Source organism: Diabrotica virgifera, chromosome 1 (assembly GCF_917563875.1).
Source record: "Diabrotica virgifera virgifera chromosome 1, PGI_DIABVI_V3a".
Lineage (NCBI taxonomy): Eukaryota > Metazoa > Arthropoda > Insecta > Coleoptera > Chrysomelidae > Diabrotica > Diabrotica virgifera.
In genome coordinates this window covers 285,544,616-285,566,920 of record NC_065443.1, presented here as the reverse complement: position 1 = coordinate 285,566,920, position 22,305 = coordinate 285,544,616, and the positions used below count along the sequence as shown (strand labels likewise).

Sequence of the window (22,305 nt, the reverse complement as noted above, 5' to 3'; positions counted from 1 at the left end):
GGCTATTTTACTGAATTAGGTAGATACTATTAACAAATATTTCTATTTTTAAAAAATATAAATGGAATTATTTCATAGTGGTCATAAAATATTTATTTGCAAATTTTAACTGTTCCCAATGGTAAAAATGGTTACATGGACGCTTCGCCAGTGTTAAAAATAAATGAAGTTCCCATTAACAATATTAGATATGCGTATAACACTGTCATCATCACCGTACCATCTACACTCCTAGCGGAGTGATTGCCGCCCTCTTTGGACTCTTCCGATTCGTTTGTCGCGGTGAATCAATCCGCATTAACATTTTGGTTTTATAATTGGTTGTGTGACTTGGCATCTTCTACAATTTTCCTCCACTTCCTTCCCCCATCTTCTTAAGGTCCTCCACTATCTGGTTCTCCCATCTAGTTTTGGATCTTACTCGTGGTCTGCCTGATACAGGTCTCGATTTGGAAATTTTCTTGATAACGGCTTATGGATTCCTCCTTTCTATATGTCCCATCCATCTGAGTCTCTGTGCCTTGATAAATCTGACGATGTCTTCTCCTTTCAGAAGTTCTCTTAATTCGTGGTTCATGAGTTTTCTAAATTCATTATTACCTAAGTTTAGTGGTCCTGCTATCCTTCAAATTATTTTCCTCTCTTTAGAAAGGAAAATAATTCTGTCATCTTAGCCGAAAATATTGAAGATCTTCAGAAACTGGTGACCAGTATAGCGAAGTATGGAAATCAATGTGGTCTATAATGAACGTATACAAAGTTAATGAAAATATCGACAACTCGAAGAAATAACGAGAATCTTCTACTAAGTAGAACCAATGTCGAATAAGTGGACACATATGCATATCTTGAAACAATGATTAACGAAACAAACGATTAATTCCAGGAAATCAAAAACATAATAGAAAATCTTCTTCTTGTTCTTAAAGTGCCTATCCGTTCCGGATGTTGGCGATTATCATGGCTATCTTGACTTTGTTTACCGCAGCGCGGAACAGTTCAGTGGTAGTCGTGTTATACCACTTTCGTAAAATTTGAAGCCAGGAAATGCGTCTTCTTCCCGGTCCTCTTTTACCATTTACCTTCCCTTGGAGAATCAGTTAGAGAAGGCCGTAACGTTCTTGATTTCTCATTCAATGTCCTAGCTAGATATTCTAATTTTTTTGTGTTGATGGTTATGAGAATTTCACACTCTTTCCCCATTCTACGCAGGACTTCAACATTAGTAATTCGGTCAACCCAGGATATGCGTATAAGTTGCGCCTATAACACCACATTTCGAAAGCTTCGAGCCGATTCATAGATGCAACAGTTAGTGTCCATGCTTCCATTTCGTAGAGCAGAACTGTGAATATGTAGCATTTTAATAGACAGTATTTTGTTTTTAATGATATGTCTCGACTGTTGAAAATGGGTCTCATTCTAACGTATGCTGCTTTCGCTTTTATTATTCGCTGTTTAATTTCTGTTGAGTGGTCCCATTGGCTATTTAAATTCGTACCGAGATATGTATATTGCTCAACTCTTTCAATATTCTGTTGGTTAGTTGTAAGTTGAGCGTTTAGTATTGGATTTTTACTAATTGTCATAAGTTGGGTCTTCTTTATGTTAAGAGCTAGTCCGTATCTGTTGCTGACTTCTGTTATACGATTTGTTAATATCTGTAAATCATTCAGATTATCGGCAAAAACTATGGTGTCATCTTCATATCCAATGTTATTCAACCATTCACCATTTATTAATACTCCTTTCGCACAACCGTCTAAAGCTTCCTTAAATACCCATTTAGAGTAAATGCTGAATATATATATATATATATATATATATATATATATATATATATATATATATATATATATATATATATATATATATATATATATATACTAAGGATTTCCACAGTTTTCACTGTATTCCTTCACTCAACCGTTCTCTCCAGCTCTTTCTGTCTTGCCAGTCCCCTTCCTGTAGATTTCTTCTCTCCATTGCTTCGTCTACTTCATCTCTGAAGGATCTTCGGGGTCTGCCTCTTTTCCTTTTTCCTATCGGGCTACACTCTGTTATTCGGTTATAGATATTGAATTATTCGGTTATAAATATTGAATAGTAGTGGAGATAAAATACAGCCCTGTCGTACTCCTCGTTCTATTGCGATTTTATCAGTTAACTGGTCTTCTATTTTGATCTTGGCCGTTTGATTGTAATAAATGTTTCTGATAATTCTTAGATCTTTGTTGTCAATTCCAATTTCTTGCATTAAAGTTATTAATTTGTCATGTTATACTCTGTCAAATGCTTTCTGGTAATCTATAAAGCATACGAATAAATCACAATTTACATCCCTGCATCTCTGAAATAGCACTTGCACAGCAAAAAGGGCCTCCAGTGTTCCCAGAGCATCACGAAATCCGAATTGTGTTCTTGTTAGTTGTTACTCGCACTTTGTATATATTCGTTTGTGAATGACCTTTAGAAATGTTTTAAGTAAATGGCTCATAAGGCTTATAATTCTATAGTCTTTGCACTTTCTCGCATTGGGTTTTTTTAAAATATTTATAAAAGTTGATTCTAGCCATTTTTGGGGAATTATGCCTGTGTCATATACAGGGTGTCCCAAAAGTAGTGGAACGGTCGAATATTTCGCGAACTAAACATCGGATCGAAAAACTAAAAAATACGTGCTCAATAATTTTCAAAAATCTCTCCAATGACACCAAACACCAACCCCCACTACACCCCCTGGAGGTGGGGTGGGGGGTAACTTTAAAATCTCAAATGGAAACTCCCAGTTTTCCTTGCAGATTTTAATTTGTTACATAAAAGGAAGCAATTTTTATTTAAGACATTTTTTCGAACTGTGGATAGATGGCGCTATAATTGGGAAAAACGATTTATCCTGATACCATAGGTAAATTATAGAAACGGTCTAATATCTCACGAAATACACTTCCAAATGAGAAACTAAAAAACAGATTTTTAATCTTTTTCGAAAACCTATCGAATAACACCAAACATGACCCTCCAACCCACCCCCTGAATGTGGGGTGGGGGGTAACTTTAAAATCTTAAATAGCAACCCCCACTTTTTATTACAGATTGGGATCCGTCATGAAAAATTAAGTAACATTTATTCGAAATATTTTTTAGAATTGTTAATAGATGGCGCCTTAATTGGAAAAATTCGATTTATTAGCGCCATCTATCAGAAATTTTAAAAAATGTTTCGAATAAATGTTAATTAATTTTTTATGACGAATCCGAATATGCAATAAAAAGTGGGGATTGCTATTTAAGATTTTAAAGTTACCCCCACCCCACATCCAGGGGGTGGGTTGGAGGGTCATGTTTGGTGTTATTCGATAGGTTTTCAAAAAAGATTAAAAATCTGTTTTTTGGTTTCTCATTTGGAAGTGTATTTCGTGAGATATTAGACCGTTTCTATAATTTACCTATGGTATCAGGATAAATCGTTTTTCCCAATTATAGCGCCATCTATCCACATTTCGAAAAAACGTCTTGAATAAAAGTTGCCTACTTTTACGTAACGAATCCAAATTGGCAAGAAAAACTGGGGATTTCTATTTAAGATCTTAAAGTTACCCCCCACCCTACCTCCAGGGGGTGTAGTGGGGATTGGTGTTTGGTGTCACTGGATAGATTTTTGAAAATAATTGAACACGTATTTTTCAGTTTTTCGATCCGATGTTTAGTTTGCGAAATATTCGACCGTTCCACTACTTTTGGGACACTCTATATATTGTTAAATAGATTTGTCAACCATTTTATGCCGTCGTTGTCCATAAGTTTTAAGAATTCGGAATGAAAATAATCAGGGCCTAATGCTTTACCATCTTTGGTACTTTTGATGGCATACGTTACTTCTTCAACTGTAAGTGGAGGTCCAGATTCGCAATTGGTGTTTGTTGTGATGCCTAGTGTTACTTCGTATAGCGTGAAAAGTTTTTTCCACGAATTTAATCCAAATATCCCTTTTCTGTTCTATTTCCAATACTATGTTTCCCTGATTATCTGTCAGAAATCCAGTTTTCTTGTGTTTATATAAACGTGTTAAACGAATCATATTTTTGTTGTAATAACTCTATCTCTGTACATTTCGAGCTTAACCAATTTTCTTTTGCTATTTTAATAGACCTTTTAATTTCGTTATTTATTTTGTTGTAGTTATTCTTATTATCTTTAGCCTTTCTTATGTCTTCCATCATACATAGAATCTCCTCTGTCATCCATTCTTTTTTCTTTGTTCTTTCAGGTCTTAAGTATTTCTCTGATATTTCTTGACTTACTTTATGTATCTTTTCTAGTTCTAACTATATCTGTATCTTAGCTATATCTGTATGAACCGACGTTTCTTCTTTTAGGCGTTTTTGTACCTTTTCTTTTACTGTTTTGTTTTTCAATTGATTAATAATATCGTATTTCCGAATTTTTGGTCTTTGAATTATCTTTAAACTAAGTTTCATTTTGGCGACAAGTGGATTGTGATCCGATTTTATGTCGGATCCCGCCCTAATAACACAAAACATTCCATGAATGTTCCTAGAATGTACACACAGGACATTGAAAACATTCCTGGAATGTCCCCAAATGCACACGAATGTCCCTGGAAAGTACCAGGAAAGTGCTGTGTCAGCATTTTAAATATTCTTAGAATGTTCTGTTGGAACATTCCATGAATGTCTACGAATGTTCTTTGGACATTCACAGTCTATTTTTTAGACTGAATGTCTTGTTGGAACATTCCATGAATGTTCTTTGGACATTCACAGTATATTTTTAGACTGAATGTCTTGTTAGAACATTCCATGAATGTCTACGAACGTTCTTTGAACATTCACAGTATATTTTTTAGACATTCACTGAAATATATCGTCAGTAATGTGACAATACCTCCTATATGTTTTTTCATGAGGTTTGCAGGAGACGAAAAACATTTTTTAAGGTCACTTTCTGGTTTCGTACGTATTCTGACTTTTTTTGTAGTAAATAGATAGTTGAATTTACTGCAAAACAAGTCAAAAAATATATGAAAACAGGAGGTGGCCGAAACAAGTTTTTAGTCTATCTTACAAATCTCTTGAAAAAAACAGATAGGAGGTACTGTCACATCACTGACGATATATGGCCATACCAAATAATACATCCTTGATAAATATAAACATTTTTATTGCAAAAAATCTTTACATACATTTTTTAATGTAATTTGCTGACATTCCTAAATATTATAAAAAAATGTGTCACATTTGCTTTGTAAACCTTTCTTTTGCTTTTCGTAGCCACATATTCCGTTTCCTTTCTGGTTTTTTGTAGACCACTTCTCTCAGCTGATTCTAAAAGAAAATAAAATAAAAGGTAATTTTTCTATCCTTTACAATTAACAATCAGAAGAAATATTATTTACAGGTAATAATATGCATAAATAATAATAATAAAAAAATAAATATTAAATAATATTTAAATAAATAATAAATAATATTTAATAAATAAAATAATAATAATGAACATTTTGTATTTTGACAACGACATCCGATGTGGAAGTAGAAACCTTAATAAAATTATTTTTTCAAGTAAATTGTGGCTTATTTCCCCATTAGAATAATTAATTACAAAAAAGCCACAAAGAAATAGATTTTTCACAAACAAATAAGTATTTAGTATTCATTATATTTATTGTTTTTATTATTTACTTTAATGTCCTACTGGTACATTATTTGACAAATAATGACATTTCGAAGTCTGTTAAGTACGATATAACGCCCTTGGGCATTAAATTTAAATAACGACTTAGATACTGTCAAGTTGACAAATATCAACCTAAGTAAAACTATGGTTACCACAATTACGTTACTACTGTTACTGGTAAATGTACTTATTTAAAAACTAATCAATTCAAAATTCATTCAAATTTTTCGCATATAAAGAATAATTTAGTCGGGCATTAAACGTTGAAGGCACCACAGGTATTATAATAATAACGCTTTCGGTCAACGTATATCCCTATAATACCCTTGGTACCTTAATAACTGTAACATAAGATTATACCTTAATTCTTGTTTTCGATTTCTGATGTTTTTATTTATTTACATTGAATATTAATCTGTTTTGTTGTATAATCTACTTCGCAATAATTATGTGATATATTTGACTTAAAATGAATTCAAAAATTTTTTGTAGTTGGGCAACAATGTCAACTTAGATCTCCGATGTAGATAATGAATTACAACAGTATCTATATTGTACGGACTGTATTATTAATTAGGTTATGCATATACCTGTGTGACATAAGCTATTGGAACAGCACAGTCTCTCAAACGAACAGATGAAAGTGAAGTTCTGTCAATATCTTTTTCTAAAAAGTGTTTTGAACATACTCCTCTATTAACAAATCTGATCTATACTTCATGTCTTCTTCGCAGGATCTTCTGGAAAGCTAAAAATACAAAATATATGCATTACTAAGCATTATTAACAAATTTTAGTTTTAAATAAAAAATATGATTAATGAACTCACAAAATTATTATAAAACAGCTTAGAAATTGTTTATTAGTATATAGTCGGTTCCCCAAACTCAGACACAACTGGCTAGTGATTTTAGTATTTTTTTTTGTTTTTGGCCAATTTTGCCAAAATTACAGTAATTAGTACTGAGACTGAGTTTAGCAAATCGACTATAATATTCTGTGTATTCATTAGTTGGTACTGCATATTATAGTGTGTGGTCTACCATCCTATTTATAAATGCATACACTAGCAAAAACGCAAAAAGAATTATTTTAGTTTTACAAATCCTTTTGTTATTACCTATCTCTATTTACTATTTTAGTTAGGAATAAGCGAAGTTTGTGGCTTATTCACAATTATTATTAAAATAATAAATGGATATGACCAATTATTAACTTATAAAATAAAATAATAATTCTTCTGATTTATGCCTTTTATTCACTTTGTTATATCTACGTTACTTAAAAGATTTTTTATGAATAGTATTATTAGGGTATTAATAGTATTAATTTATTTTCTGAAATACAGGGCATGCTTTCGTTTACATATTTGCATACTAACCTTTTAATAGGGCTTTTCATTCACAGTCATTTGTTTTGAGCTTCTGTCATAATTGAAACGTTATTCCTGCAGATTTTTTTATCTACATTTGTTTCTGCTACTCCAACTGCGTTAAAAACAGGACACCATTTTATGCACTATGTTAATAATACTATTAAAGCTATTATAAAAGTATCCGAATTAAAAAAATATTCTTAAAAAGCACAAATAATACAAACAACTAAAAACAATCCACGGCAAGGCAAGGTCGCCAAGATGAAGATGCCAAGATGGCCGAAGCGAGGTCGTTGGTTGGTCGTTTTTAGTCACGTGATGCCCTCTCAAGCGCCATGCACAAAATTATATGCACGGCGAATTTGAAAATGAACGCAAAAGAAATAAATATAAATGCCTCTCTTGGGTTTTGCATAAGTTATAAGTATTTTTTTTATTAACAAAATCGCATTCCAAATTGAATATTCGCGAACAATAATTTTTATTACATTTGTATGTTTATAATCTTGGGAAACTCTTTAAATTTGACATATTATTGCACTGTAGGCCTAAAATGTCACTTAGTTTGTCTGGTATGTTATAAGTAATGTTGTATCTCTTACACGTATGTATTATTTCGCAACTTAAAATATAGGAACATTGGTAGTATGTTCACAGAATGTCTTATGGTAACATTCCAGGAATAATTTAAACAGATGTTCACCGAATGTTCCCTAAATGTCCAGGACATTCAAATATTGATAGAACTTTGGTAGTACATTCCTGGAATGTTGTGTGTTGTTAGGGCGGTTACTGATGTTATAGATAGAGTTTCTAAATCGTTTGTTGACGAGGATATATTCTATTTGATTTCTTACTGTGTGATCTGGAGTATCCTGAGGAGATTTCCACGTTAACAGTCGTCTTGGAGGAAGATCATAAAACGTGTTTGTGACTACGAGCTGTTCTTCAGTTGCAAATTCAATCAAACGGTCTTCACGTTCGTTACGTTCTCTTAGCGCAAAGGATCCTACTAAATTTCCACTTTGTCCTTTGCCAACTTTGGCATTAAAGTTGCCCATTATTAGTAGTATTTCGTTTTTCCGAATCCTTTTGACAATATTAGTAAGGTCACTGTAAAATTCTTCTATAATTTCTTCTGGGGCGTCCGCTGTAGGAGCGTACACTTGAATAATATTTGTTTTTATGGGAGTTGTATTTAGCTGAACTAAGAGCAATCTTTCTGGTACAGGTACAAAGTGATTGACACGGTTGGTGATTGTAGTATTAATAATTAGGCCCACTCCATTTACATGTTCGTTTTTAAGATTTCCTGAGTAGAATATTTTGTGGTCTTTGATAACTCGGTGTCCCGTATCTGTCCAACGCATTTCGCTTATTCCCATAATATTAGTCGAAAGTCTTTCCATTTCTTGAATGGCATTATAGATTTTTCTCTCTTCGTACATTGTTCTAACGTTCCATGTACCTATCTTTACGCTACTCGCAAAACTCTTAGAGATCTGTCATCTAGAATGTATTCTGGTTCGTGAGGATTTTTCTTGTTGACGACCTGGAAGGCCTCACGGTCTGAACTAGATTTGCCTTCCCTGCCGAATCGTGAATTCCGATTTTTATGATCAGTAGTCAAAATCTTTAAGTTTTTTATCACCATGATAATTGTACTAGAGATACTTGCAAGAAGTCTTTAATGCCGTGGTTTCTTCTTGCCTTCTGCATCCTTATGCCGTTCACTAATATCATAGTTCCTCCGCCAATTTCTCAGCTTCTGGACAAAAGAGTGCCCTTTGATCCCATACAAACCCTAAGATCAAGGGGTTGCCACGTGGTGTTCTTCTCCGCCATGACTGCCGTTGTGGTCTTCATGCGTAACTCTGGACAAGGGACCCTAAACAGGGACTAGTTTCCCGGGGCATGAAACCCCTGGAATCTACGGAGGGCAGGGATTGATTTATTTTCCCTGATAGGACTGTCCAAAGGAGTTCCTACCCATACCCATAGAATAGAAAATGCTTGAGCGAATTTCAACAAAATGAGAAGAGTGCTCTGCACAAGAGATTTAAAGTTGGAGCTAAGGGTTAGATTTGCAAGGTGCTTTCTCGACTTTGTTTCATGGATTGGAAGCTTGGGCCTTGATTGCAACATCAATGAAAAACCTGGATTCATTCAAGTGTGTATTTAGAAGAATTCTGAAAATATTGTGGATAGAACAAGTCACAAACCAAGAGATTTTTGGAAGGATGAATAAAGAAATGGAAATCTTAAATACAAGCAAAGCAAAAAAATTAAAATATCTCGAACATATTACACGTGGAGAGAGATACAGCTTGCTCCAACTGATTTTGCAGGGAAAGATCCAAGGAAAATACCTTTTGAGAGCATCCGTCTCTAAAGTCCGAATAGCTTTGATGATTGCCGACCTCCGTCACACTTGAAGAAGGAGAATATTTTCTATTTGGAAAAGTATAAATTCCTTCATTTTAGAGATAATTACTTTTTCTTTCTTGATAATTCTTATGCTCTCAAGATTTGTCAAAGACCATAATTTTTATTTCTCTTCTAATACCATATCTTTTTGATTCCGTAACATGCTTTGTTGTTCTTTCTTTTATGTTCTCTTTATTTTTAATAACATATTATATTCTCGTTTTGGGTCTGTTGACCATCCTAATTTCTTATTAGATCTTATCTATTGTCCTATGTAGACCTAATTTCCGAAAAAGTTCAACCACAATTAACTTATGCCTATGAAAGTATAGAAAGATGAACTCAAGGAGAGTAAAATATGTGAAAACTGGAAGTTCCTAGGGAATCTTCATAATAAAATTAAATTTTTTTTGCAAAGAAAATCGCATGTACTGCGATTTTCTGACTTATGCGATTTTACGAATCCATAAAGGAGTATTGATTCTGTTTTTAAAAAATTTTGACATAAGGGCTTCTCCTTCTTTGTGCGCCGTGCTTGTTTTCAAGCGTTGGCTATCGTATTAACAAGCTGATGAAATGTTTCTCGGTCTTCAGCTATATGAAACAATTTCTCGACCATTCCACCTGGCCATTGTCAAATGTTGCGCAGCCAGGACAATTGTTTTCTTCCAACCCAGCGTTTTTCTTCGATTTTTCCCTGTATGATCGATCAACCGGAGTAAGCGAAATTTAGTACAATCGGAAAAATGAAAGAATACCCATGAACAAGCATATAAAACACGCTGTATTTTACTGTCACCGTGTCACAAAGAAAATTGCCCAGCGCATGTACATGTAACAATAATTATTACATGTAGGTACTTGCGCTGGCCAATTTTTTGTGTGACACGGTGACAGGAAAATACAGCGTGTTTTATATGTTCGTTAATGGGTATTCTTTCATTTTTCCTACTGTAATGAACCTTTATCATTTTTATGACGTTGATCATTTCTCGCTCTTTGTGCATGGTCTCCAGCACACGTTCGTTGGATATGTGTGCTGCCCATAAGATTCTGAGCATTCGACGGTAACACCACAACTCGAACCCTCCTAATTTGTTGAGATTCTTCACTTTTGTTGTGTAAGTTTCACATCCGTGGAACAAAACGGACCAGACGTAGCATTTCAATACTCTTAGACGTGAGGTCAAAGAAAGACTTCTACTGCACAATACAGAACGCCAGTTAATAAAGCTTTTTCGTGCAAGTTCTATTCTGGTCGAAACTTCATCACTTTCAACCCTGCAGTCAATCCAGCTACCCAGATATCTAAAGTGTTGCACCATTTCTATCTAATCTCAGTACTGAGTCTTCGATATTAATTTTTCCGACCCCCATCCATTTTGTTTTCTTTGCGTTGATTGTTAAGCCCTTAGCAATGCATTCGTTGTTTACATCGTTCAACAGGGTTTGAAGGTCTTTCAGATTCTATCATTATGGCGGTGTCATCTGCGTATCTGATGTCATTAATAATTTCACCACCGATTTTAACACCTTAGCGACGATTATTTAACGCTTAATCAAAAATTGGTTCGGTGTAGGCATTGAACAATGTCGGTGACATAACACATCCCTGTCTGACACCACGCTTAATAGAAATTTTAGCTGAAACTTCTTGGTCCAACTTAATACAAGCGGTCTGATTGTAATAAAGATTTTTGAGCAATCTAATGTCGTACGTGTCCAGACCCACTAATCCAAGCATTGAAATAGTTATGCATGTGGTACTCTATCAAAGGTTTTTCGAAATCTATAAAGCATACGTAGATCTCTCTCTCTCTCTCTCTTTATCTCTCTCTTGTCGTTTCCCCATTACTGAGGATCGTGATTTCTTCCAATATTCCTAACAATGTTTCTCCATTGGTCTCTATTTTCAGCTGCTCTAAGAGCTTCGCAGAATGAGTTTCCAGCTGAATGCTTTATTTGGTCAGACCATCTAGTTGGTGATCGTCCTCTTGATCTTCTCCCCGGAACGTTTCCAGAAACAATTAATCTCTCCAAACTGTCGTCACCTCTGCGAACCACATGACCAAAGAATTGCAGAATTCGTTGCAGACATATTGTGGACAGCCCTTTTGTAATATTGAGTTGGTTTACAATGGAAACGTTTGTCCTATGAGCTGTCCAAGGTATGCGCAGCATTCTTCTCCAGCATCACATCTCAAAGGCATCAATTTTTTGGCGCTCGCGTGCGCGAAGAGTCCAAGTCTCTGCTCCGTATAGAAATATTGAGAATACAAGGGCATTAACCAGTCTCATCTTGATATTTTGAGAGATAGATCTGTCTTTCCAAACTTTGTTGTTTGTTTGGGTTTATATGACTGCGGACACTAAATCCATTCGCCAATTTTACTATTTTTTATTTTATTAGTCATTTTTTCGTATCTTATCCTAAAACTAATACTAATATAACAAACAATTCTACTAATAAATAATTATTTTTGTATTTTTTTTTAATAATTTTTTTATATATATATATATATATTTTTATTATTTTTTTTCCAAATGATGTTCTCAGAGTTCCACAGAGTTAGGCGACTCATCGCATTTTTTGCCATACCAATACGTCTCCGAACTTCTGCTTCACAGTTACCATCGTTAGTTATAGTAGACCCGAGATAGATAAAGGTGTTTACTATCTGGTATTCCTGTAACATGTTAGTCAGTTGAATAGTGTCGTATCTGTCGACCACCATTATTTTTGTCTTAGCTTTATTGATTGTCAGACCAACTTTATTGCTTTCGTACTCAACTCTTCGCAGAAGATCAAACATTTCTTGCTCATTTGCTGCTATAAGTGTAGTGTCATCAGCAAACCTTAAATTGGAGATTTTTCTACCGGCTACTGTTACTCCACTGGCTCATGCTTCTAAAACCATCCTCATGGCATGTTCACCATAAATGTTAAATAAGTCAGGTGACAGCACGCATCCTTTTCTAACACCTCTCTCGGTCTTGAATTGGTTTGAGAACTTATGATCTAGTCGTACTGTCGCTATATTGGACTGGTACAGATTTTTAATAAGTGTCACCAGGTGCATTGGTTCGCACATTTCTATTAAAATTGACCACAGATTTATCCAGCTTACACAATCAAATGCCTTTTGGTAGTCAACGAAGCATATAATCATAGGTACTTGAAATTCTCTAGACTTTTCAATGAGTTGTCTCAGGTTCAGGATTTGTTCCATTGTACCTTTACCCTTTACAAACCCCGCTTGTTCCTGAGGTATTTGGTAACGTAGATAGGTTTTAATTTGTTTTTGATGATATGAAACAAGATTTTACTAGCATGTGTTATTAGTGACAGTGTGCGGTAGTTTTCACATCTGGTAGTAGTTCCTTTTTTGTGTAGTGGGATATAAATTGAGGTACACCAATGAGATGGCCATTTTCCTGAATTCCAAACAGCGACACAGATAGAATAGATGATATGTAATCCTTTGTATACGTAGATACTTTTCCTAAACTCATATGGGCTACATGTGCCAAAAGGTGATTATTGTAAACTAAAAATGTAATGTTAATAGATCAGTGCCCGTGATTTTCTCCTTTAGGTCACTTGAAAGTTAGTTATTCCTGCTCCTCTATCTTTTCTCCTTCGTAAGGATGTAGTGGTGTCATAATAACTTATTTGACTATTTCTGTCCAATTATCCCTCTACTGTGCTTATTGCTTTATTTCGAAGAACGAGTAACCGGACATATCCTTTATTTGATCCGATCATAGTACTGGAAATCTTCCTCTGTATCTTTTGGCACCTTGCCTTCAACTATCATTTGTTACATGCCTTCTCTTCTTGTAGTTTTGTGTTCAAAATACCTCAGTACATTTTGATTGATAGTTGTGATGAGTCTAGTAGTAGTAGTCATAGTGTTTATCTTAAATTCTTATTAGTACCTGTTGAATTTTTCATGTCTGCTTCTTTCATGAATATTAATGCATTTTTCCATTGTATTCTGTGGTCGGCTGTACCACATGTTTGCATACCTGCATAGGTTGTACCGTATGTTTGCATACCTAGGATTACTCGAAGTCCTGTTTTTGATGTATGTTTCATGCTCATTTACCCTGACACTTAGTGGTGTCGCAGTTTCTTCCACATCGAAATTGTTGAACTCGCAGAGTATTTTATAATAAATGACGTTTTTGGATCTTCTTGTGTGTTGTTGGGTTTGGTTTTGGACAGAGTAGATCTCAAGTTGTAAGTTGTTGTGAATTCAGTTTAATTCAAAGTGGTGAAACATTACTAAAAATGTAAATTTCATTATACCAATAAATTTGTGGCTCAATCTCTATTTTAGTTATTATTTATTCATTTCTATTAGTCAGTGTATTGTTGCTTTATTTTCGTCTATTACCTTACCTTATTTCCCTATTTATATTAAATTAATGTGGGTAATGGTAGGGGAGCAAAGTATGCTAAATGTGCAGTCAGTCGAGCGTTTTGGGGACCTATTGGGTTGTGAGGAGTAGGTCCTAAAACCACAGAAAGTTAAGTAAAGTTTTTCATTTTAGTAGGGACTTTTCATTTTTAATTTAATTTTCCATTTCCAACAAAGTTTTTTTTAGATTATAGCGCCATATATCCATAATTCGAAAAAATGTCTCCAATAAAAGTTACTTATTTTTACGTGAGGAATCCAAATCTACAATAAAAAATGGGGCTCCCATTTAAGATTATAAAGTAACCTTCCACCCCAGTTCCGCGGGGGATCGTGTTTGGTGCCATTCGATAAATTTTTCAAAAATATTGAATAAGTAAATTTTTCAGTTTTTCGATCTGATGTACATTTCGCAAAATATCGCGAGATTCGTATTTAAAATATTAAATTTACACACCACCCCTCTCCGTGGGAAGTCATGTTTGGTATCATTCGATAGATTTTTTTAAAAATATTGAGTATTTTTTTAGTTTTTCGATCTGTCATTCATTTCGCGAAATATTCGTTTTTTCCTTGTGAAATTTTGTGACTCACCCATTTCCTTACGCCCCGCTCAAATCATCAGATTTTTGAAATATACACTGTTTTGCATGTACTTAACTTATGATTTTTTTTTCGGTCCCCCTTAATGAACTCCCCTGCATTAAGAGCCAATATATGATAGAGGTACATTTTCAGGATACAAGGTTTCTCCCCATGTTATAATCTGACGCGCTCGAGTAACTGCAAAAATCCCCGCTTGGGCTCCCCTACCAATTATAAAAAACAAATAATAATCAACAAGCAAAATTAAATTGTTTATATTCTTCCAATAGGTAGTCTAGTATTATTATTTTTTTAGTATGTACTTGTGTTTTATTTACTGTTATCTAGTAATTGAAAGTAAAATTTTGAACCAAATCTTGTCTAAAACCCCAAACAGTTCCTGATTATAATAATATTAACGTTACCGTAACCCTATGGTGATAACGAAAATGGTGACTATAGGACATCGACCTAGTTCTGTTATCTTTTGCCAAGTACGTTGATATCTTCAATAATACAAGTATTTTGCTATTACGGCTTACACATTACGGAGAACTGTTGGCTAATATATGTAGATTTAGTTTAAAATACAAGAATACCATTTAGTATGGTGTAATCTATTTAAACATTGTTGTAAGAGGATTAGTAATATCGAAAATAGTGTTCTTTTTATTCTCAAATATATAGTACTGTACAAAAGTTGCCTTTTCTTGTGAAGATAAATAATTATATTTTTTTAAATATTTTTAATATTCAATAAAATCGAATATTCGAATTTTCTTCATGTACATTCCTATCTGTCGTTAATTTCTATATAGTATAAATAGAGTGACTACAAATTGGATTCGGAGGGCGTAAAATCGGAACTGGGGAAAAGCATGCGAGAGGCCTATGTTTAGCAGTGTACATTGGAGATTAGATGATGATGATGATCTCGAATTTCTTATTTTGTGAGTTCTATCTTTATTTCATCATCAGTTTCTTCTTCTTTTCGGCTTCTCTGGGCATAATATTTTCTTCGTTCTAAAGTTATTTTTGACGGCCAATATATTGCTCTGTGTCTATTTTATTTAGGTTTTTGTATTGTATTTTGTATTCTGTATGTTCAAAACGGAGTTTATATTAAAATTTTCTTCTAAAAGTGTTTTTTACAATTAATGTATAATATTGATATACCTATATTGTGTGAATTTATGTCATCATCATTGTCTTTGCCTTTTCCCTAGACTCTTACATGTAAGACTACCAAGATTCCAAGACACTATCCTGATTTTTCTAACCTGTAATGGTGTTTCCCCTGAGATAGTCCTCACCCGGAGATCCGAACGGAGGCGCATTTTACTTCCGGAATATTTTACCTCAGGAGATGCCATCATTTCAGTATAAGTTTTTATTGCGTTGGAGAAGGCCTTTTCATTATTATGGCCTGAAAAGATTTTTTAGATATTTCATGCCTGAATGCCTTTTCTATCAGCATCATACCCTGCCCTGCACGTTTAGCCAATACACCACCAATGCAACCAAAGTGCAGTATTACCCCACACCCGCCTGCATTTTTTTGTATAGGCCAGGATCCCTACTGTAAAGACAGCCCTATAAACCAATATATTGTTTAGGCATGTACTTTATTCGGTATACACTGTGTGACTTTATGTAAAATGTTGAATATTTTTAGTACTTACCTACTTGATATACACCTAAATTAAAATACCTACTACAAAATAGGCGAGGATATAAAGCATTACAGCTCTAACTTTTTTAAAGTAAAACGGATCGTTATAGAACCTTTGCATTCGATTCGGGAGAGCTTCAGGAAAAAACTTGACCTATTGGCATGAGAAACAAATGAAAATTGCATTGTCGTCGTAGGCAAAAAATGCATTTTCCACGGTGCATATCAAATTGTTTAAAAAATAAAAATTCACAATACGGAAAATTATTATGGAAATAAGTTCATACTTGGGGGGGGGGGGGGTTTGAGGACGCTGAACACAAAAATATCCTGTCGGCGAAGCTGCTGCTGCCCGGTGTCTACGTCGTCTTCTAGACAGTGGCGTCATCGAAAATTAGCAGTGGCCGAACGCACTTTTACAAATAAAATATTACTCTATGTTTTTTAATACAAGTTACGTTTGCATATTTTAAAATGTACATTATATGCATTTCCTTAATTCAAAATATTTTATTTACAAAACCTAAATTCTCTATTTTTTTTTTCTTTTCTTAACCAGTGCCGGAACGCCGTTCCGGCGCGTTTCTGCACCATGACACCACTGCTTCTAGAGCTTTATGAAAATCCGTTATGAAAATAGTTTAAATTTATTAAATCGGGGATTTTGAGGTCGCTGAACACAAATATTGCATCGAAGGTACTGTACTAGGTACCTGGTTCCCGGTATCTACGTCATCTCCTGGAGTTTTATGAACAATCGTTATGAAAGTCATTGAAACTTGTTATCCCGGCGTTTTTGAGATCTCTGAATACGAATATCAGATCGGCGAAGCTGTAAGACGTACCCGGTTCCCGGTATCTACGTCACTTACAGGAGTTTTTTGAAAATCGTTATGAAAATATTTGAAATTTATTAAAGCAAAGTTTTTGCGGCCGCCGAACCCGATTCTTGCATCGATGATGCTGTACGAGGTACTTGGTATCCGGTATCTACGTCATTTCCTAGAGTTTTTTGAAAATTCGTTATGAAAATCGCTGAAACTAACTTGTTATTCTGAGGATTTTGAGGTCGCTGAAAACGAATAATGTTTCGACGATGCTGTATGAAGTTACTGGTAAGTGGTAATTTTCAAAAAACTACAGGAAATGACGTAGATATCGGGCACCAAGTACCTCGTACAGCATTCTCGATGCAATATTCGTGTTCAGCGACCTCAAAAACCCCGATATAATAAATTTCAACTATTTTCATAACGGATTTTCATAAAACTCCAGGAGATGACGTACATTCCGAGAACCAGGTCTCTAGTACAGCATTGCCGCAGCAATATTCGAGTTCAGTGACCTCAAAAACTCCAGATAACAAGTTTGAACGATTTTTATAATGAATTTCCATAAAACTCCAGGAGATGACGTGAATACCGGGCACCAGGCACCCCTTATGGTTTAACCGGCCCGATGTTCAGCGACCTCAAAAACCGATTGAGTATAAAAATTGATCCCATTTCCATGATTAGTTTCCGAATTGTGAATTTTTATTTTTTGAACACTTTGAGATGCACCTTGGAAAATGTATTTATGCCTTTTAAATGCATCATAAAACAATGCAACTTTCATTTGTCTCTCATGCCAGTAGGTCAACTTCTTTCCTGAACCTCTCCCAAATCGAATACAAAAGTTTCATAACGATCCGTCTTACTTTTAAAAAGTTAGAGGTTTAGGCGATTTTAGTGCTTTATTAGTCGAGGAAATGAAACTGAAAAAATGGCAAAACCTCGCAATTTTTTCGTCCAGCATCGATTTGTACAAAAATTTGGGATTAGGCTCATTTCACCCTCTAGTTTATCTTCTATATTGAGCCGTTGTACGCTTTTGATTTTTTAAGAGTGAAAACTATCCCTAATTGTAGAAAATTATAAGATTTTAAAAAATTATAAGATTTTAAAAAATTATAACATTTTAAACTTTAATATTGTCAATATTTGCTTCTTATTAGTTACATAATGATTGTTTTATACTTTAAGGTATAATATCATAATATTTCAACCCTTAAAACCACCCTTGTTGGAGCTATATATAAAAAATTTAGTTATTTTAAAAGAATAATTTCGGCTTGCATCAGTTTAGATAAAAATTTGGGATTATGATCATCTCACCCTGCAATTCATATTCTATATCATGCTCAAGGGCGTTGATTATTTTTAGGGGTGAGAACTACCCCTTATTGTCAAAAATTATATAAACACATTGTTAACGTTAATATGGGTATTTGGTTTTGATTGGTTAGTTAGTGATTGTTTTATGTTTTAGGATATATTATCATAATTTTTCAACCCTTAATAACATTGCAATTTTTATAAGTAGATAATTTAATAGATCTATACAGAAAAAAAAAGTAGAATTAAAGAATTACAAATACATTTATTTACACAAAAATACGAATTTACAAATATGTACAAATACAAATACAAATAGTTTTTTAGTCATCTCCCAGTATACGAACTGGTTCTGTGGTATTATACAGGGTGTCCAGAAACTCAACCGACAAACGAAGACAAAAGGTTCCTTAAATAATTTTAAGATAATTTAACCCAATTCACCTAGTCCGAAAATGCTTCCTAAGGGAGCTAGAACTCTTTGAAGATGGCGTCTTTTAATTAGTTTTTCACAAATATCTCCAGAACTCTTTTATTTGGAAAAACAAAAATTGGTACGCATATTTATCTTCCATAGATAAATCTATTCCATCTATTGCGAATTTCTAGTACCGATTATAGGCGTCCGTTTCGGGTGGGGCAACGGTTATTTTATCGCATAACTTTTTTGTCTTTAATTTTTAAACATTTTAACTCTGATTATTAAATTGTGAGGTATTATAGTACTAAAAGGTACTCTTTCTTTAAGTCCATAGGATGCACCGTTTTCTAGAAAAATCGATTTGAAAATTTTTCATTGTTTGGATTTCAAAAAAAAAATCAAAAAAAAAACTATTTAGAAAGACAAAAACTGGTACATTTATTTATATTCCAGAGATAAATCGATTTCATTAATTGCGAGTTTCTAGTACCGGTCATAGGGGTCCGTTTTGGGTAGGTCAACAGTTATTTTATAGCATAACTTTTTTGTCTTTAATTTTCCAAGCATTTTTGACACTAGATTATTAAATTATGAGGTATTCGAGTACTAAAAGCTACTCTTTCTTTAAGTTGGTAAAAAACATCGTTTTTTTTTTAAATTTTTTTTTAATTTTTTTTCAGATTCCATAATCGATTTTTCTATAAAACGGTGTGTCCTACTGACTTGAAACAAGAGTACCTTTTGGTACTAGAATACCTAACAATTTAATAATCCAGTGTTAAAAATGCCTAAAATTTAAAGACAAAAAAGTTAAGTGATAAAATTAATAACTGTTGCCCTGCCCAAAACGGACGCCTATGACCGGTACTAGAAATTCGCAATGGATGCAGTTGATTCATCTCTGAAAAGTAAATACGCCTACCAATTTTCGTTTTTCTAAATAGAAACGTTCTGGAGGTATTTAACAAAAACTAATTACATGACGCCATCTTTAAAGAGCTCCAGCTCCCTTAGAAAGCATTTTTGGACTAGGTGAATTGGGTTAATTTGTCTTAACATTATCTGAGGAATCTCCTGTCTTCGTTTGTCGGTAGAGTTTCTGGACACCCTGTTTACATTGAAAATGTTCTATATGGGGACTACAGTCGAACCTGCTTATTGGAATAGCCTTTGTGCCAAACAAAAGTATTCCTATAACCGGGATATTCTAATAACCGACCATTGGTTGCTACTATAAATGTTTCGGGACCTCAAATTTTTATTCCTTAAACCGGGATATTCCTTTAAGAGGTATCCTAATAAGCGGGTTCGACTGTATTAGAATTTTTCAAAAAAAAATTCGTTTTATAAACATAGCTCCTTCATTTTTGGCGATAGAAAGTTTAAAAAAAAATGGGTTTTTAGTATTTTTGAAGAGCTATAAGACTGTGTAAATTTAATTCCGTAACGTCCCTTAGTTTTAAATTGGGAGAGAGTTTAAAGGACTCGAATAAGCGAGTATTTGCTCGTAAATAGAGGTTTTAGACAGTTATCTCGCTAACTGTTCACTGTAATGAAAATCTATGCATAGAGAAATTTTTGCTATGAAATAAGCTGCCATTTAGTAATCTATCATTTTTTTTTGTATCTTTAGTATTTTTGGAAATATTTTGAAGAAAATGGTGAAAAATACGAAGTTTCAAAAAATCAATTTTTCTTTAAACTCCATTTTTTCTGAAATTAGGCCTTTTAAATAGGTCAATCTTCTTAGGTATATTGTTAATACGAATATAAAAGAAATTACAAAAAAACGAAAACTAACGGGTTGTTTTCACTAACTTTTTCGTAGAGAAAAGGAGGTACCGACCTTTTTTTGATCATAAGTCGCTCAATTTTTATGCTAGAAACCTTTTATTATTTTTTTTGAAAGTTTTAGTTGTATAAGTAGGTACTTAAAAAAAGGTTATTTAAATTTTTCTCTAAAAATGCAAAGTTTTTCCGTTATTTGGCTTTGAATATTTCAAAGTATCCATTTGTTGAAAAAAGCTAACTTTTAACATGCCGTCTCTCGGTTTGTATTGGTCGTAAAGATATTATAGAAAAAAAATTAATTTGCGTTACCGAAACATACAATTTTGATATGTACAGTTTTTTTAATTAAATTTATATTTTTCGAGTTATTCTCAAAAAATCCTCTAAAAAAGTCGATTTTTTTTTGTCGAAAGACTGTTACTTTCAACCGCGAATAACTCGAAAAATATTAGTTTACGAAGAAAATGTAAAACATATTTTTTTCTTAGAATTGCTTTTTATATCGATTTACATTATTACAATGTAATAAAAATTTCTCACCCCCGAGATGGAGTGGCAACCACCCCCCCAAGGTTTTAGCGTACAGCGGCATGATATAGAAAATGATCCTTGGACTATTCCCTACCTTCTGTGAAAATTTCAAGTAAATCCATGCCGGACGAAAAAATTGCGAACCAAAATGCTTAATTTGCTGGATGGACTACTATATTATAGTATCCTCGCCTAATATACCTTTTATTAGCTGTTATAAACCCATAATATACAATCATATTTTTCGACAAGTACCATAAACAAAACTATTGTTTATGACCCTTGAGAAATACGTAAGGTTAGAAAAAGTCAATGGCACTGTTTTATCTCGACGAAACAACAACCTGAATTGTCCGAAAAGGCCGTGAAAATAATTATTTGTATGAGAAAATAGCCGCATATGAAAAAGAAGCGTTTGTCTTAAAAAATTGTGTAATATTCCACATATCATTGTAGGTATGTCAATGTCGACGGTCAAAGTGTACAAAAAGCTTTCGTGCTCCGTAATAAACATAAATCAGGAGTAATTAGTGTTTTTTGTTACTTAAGTATAGAAAATTTGTTGAAAAATATATATGTATAGTGCGTTCATAAATATTGTGTTAATTATTTTTTTTTCGTGTTTACTGCTGTACTGGATCATCTGAATTGGATCTTTTTATTACGGGGACATAATATACATACACTCCTGGCCAAAAAAATCGGGACACCTTAAAATGGGTCATTTTTGATTTCCCGAATCTCTTAAACCTTATAATGGGATTTATCTCATTATTAGGATTTTTTAAAGGTCCTTAAATAAACTAAAGTATTCGTCAGATATTTATTTATGAAACAGTATATATACTGCCATACTTTGTATGGCTTCAAGTAACATAATTATTAGTAGAATATATAAAATAACTTTAAATTTCTATAATATAGATATACTTATTTTATTCGAATGAGGTCATGTAAGACTGTATTTCAATTAAAGAAATAGAGATTATTTTTGTGACGTAAAAGTGACTATCCGCGTGAAGAAACTGAACTTCTATTTATCTAGTAACAAAAATTTAGATTAACTATTTAGCTATTGTAGGTTTTTCTTATTAGTAGTTTTTATGTAAATATTTTAATGGACGTCCAGACTTAATATTAATTACTCAGCAATTGCAAGCTGAAATTTTCTTTATGTATAGGAGATTTTCATGATATTTCAGGAGATTTTCATTATTAGGAAA

General features: G+C 33.5%; 1 protein-coding gene and 1 long non-coding RNA gene across 2 annotated transcripts in view; one reads left to right on the top strand and one right to left on the bottom strand.

Annotated features, from left to right (window-relative positions):
• The window catches only part of LOC114330455 (angiotensin-converting enzyme-like), a 333,944-nt gene that overhangs the window by 7,223 nt on the left and 304,416 nt on the right, over nucleotides 1-22,305 (top strand). The gene's annotated exons all lie outside the window — the stretch shown is intronic.
• Nucleotides 5,044-7,862, bottom strand: LOC126884937 (uncharacterized). The gene is made up of 3 exons (XR_007698199.1): nucleotides 7,082-7,862; nucleotides 6,291-6,448; nucleotides 5,044-5,348 (listed from the first exon to the last, which is right to left on the bottom strand). It is a non-coding gene; the product is annotated as an uncharacterized LOC126884937 (long non-coding RNA).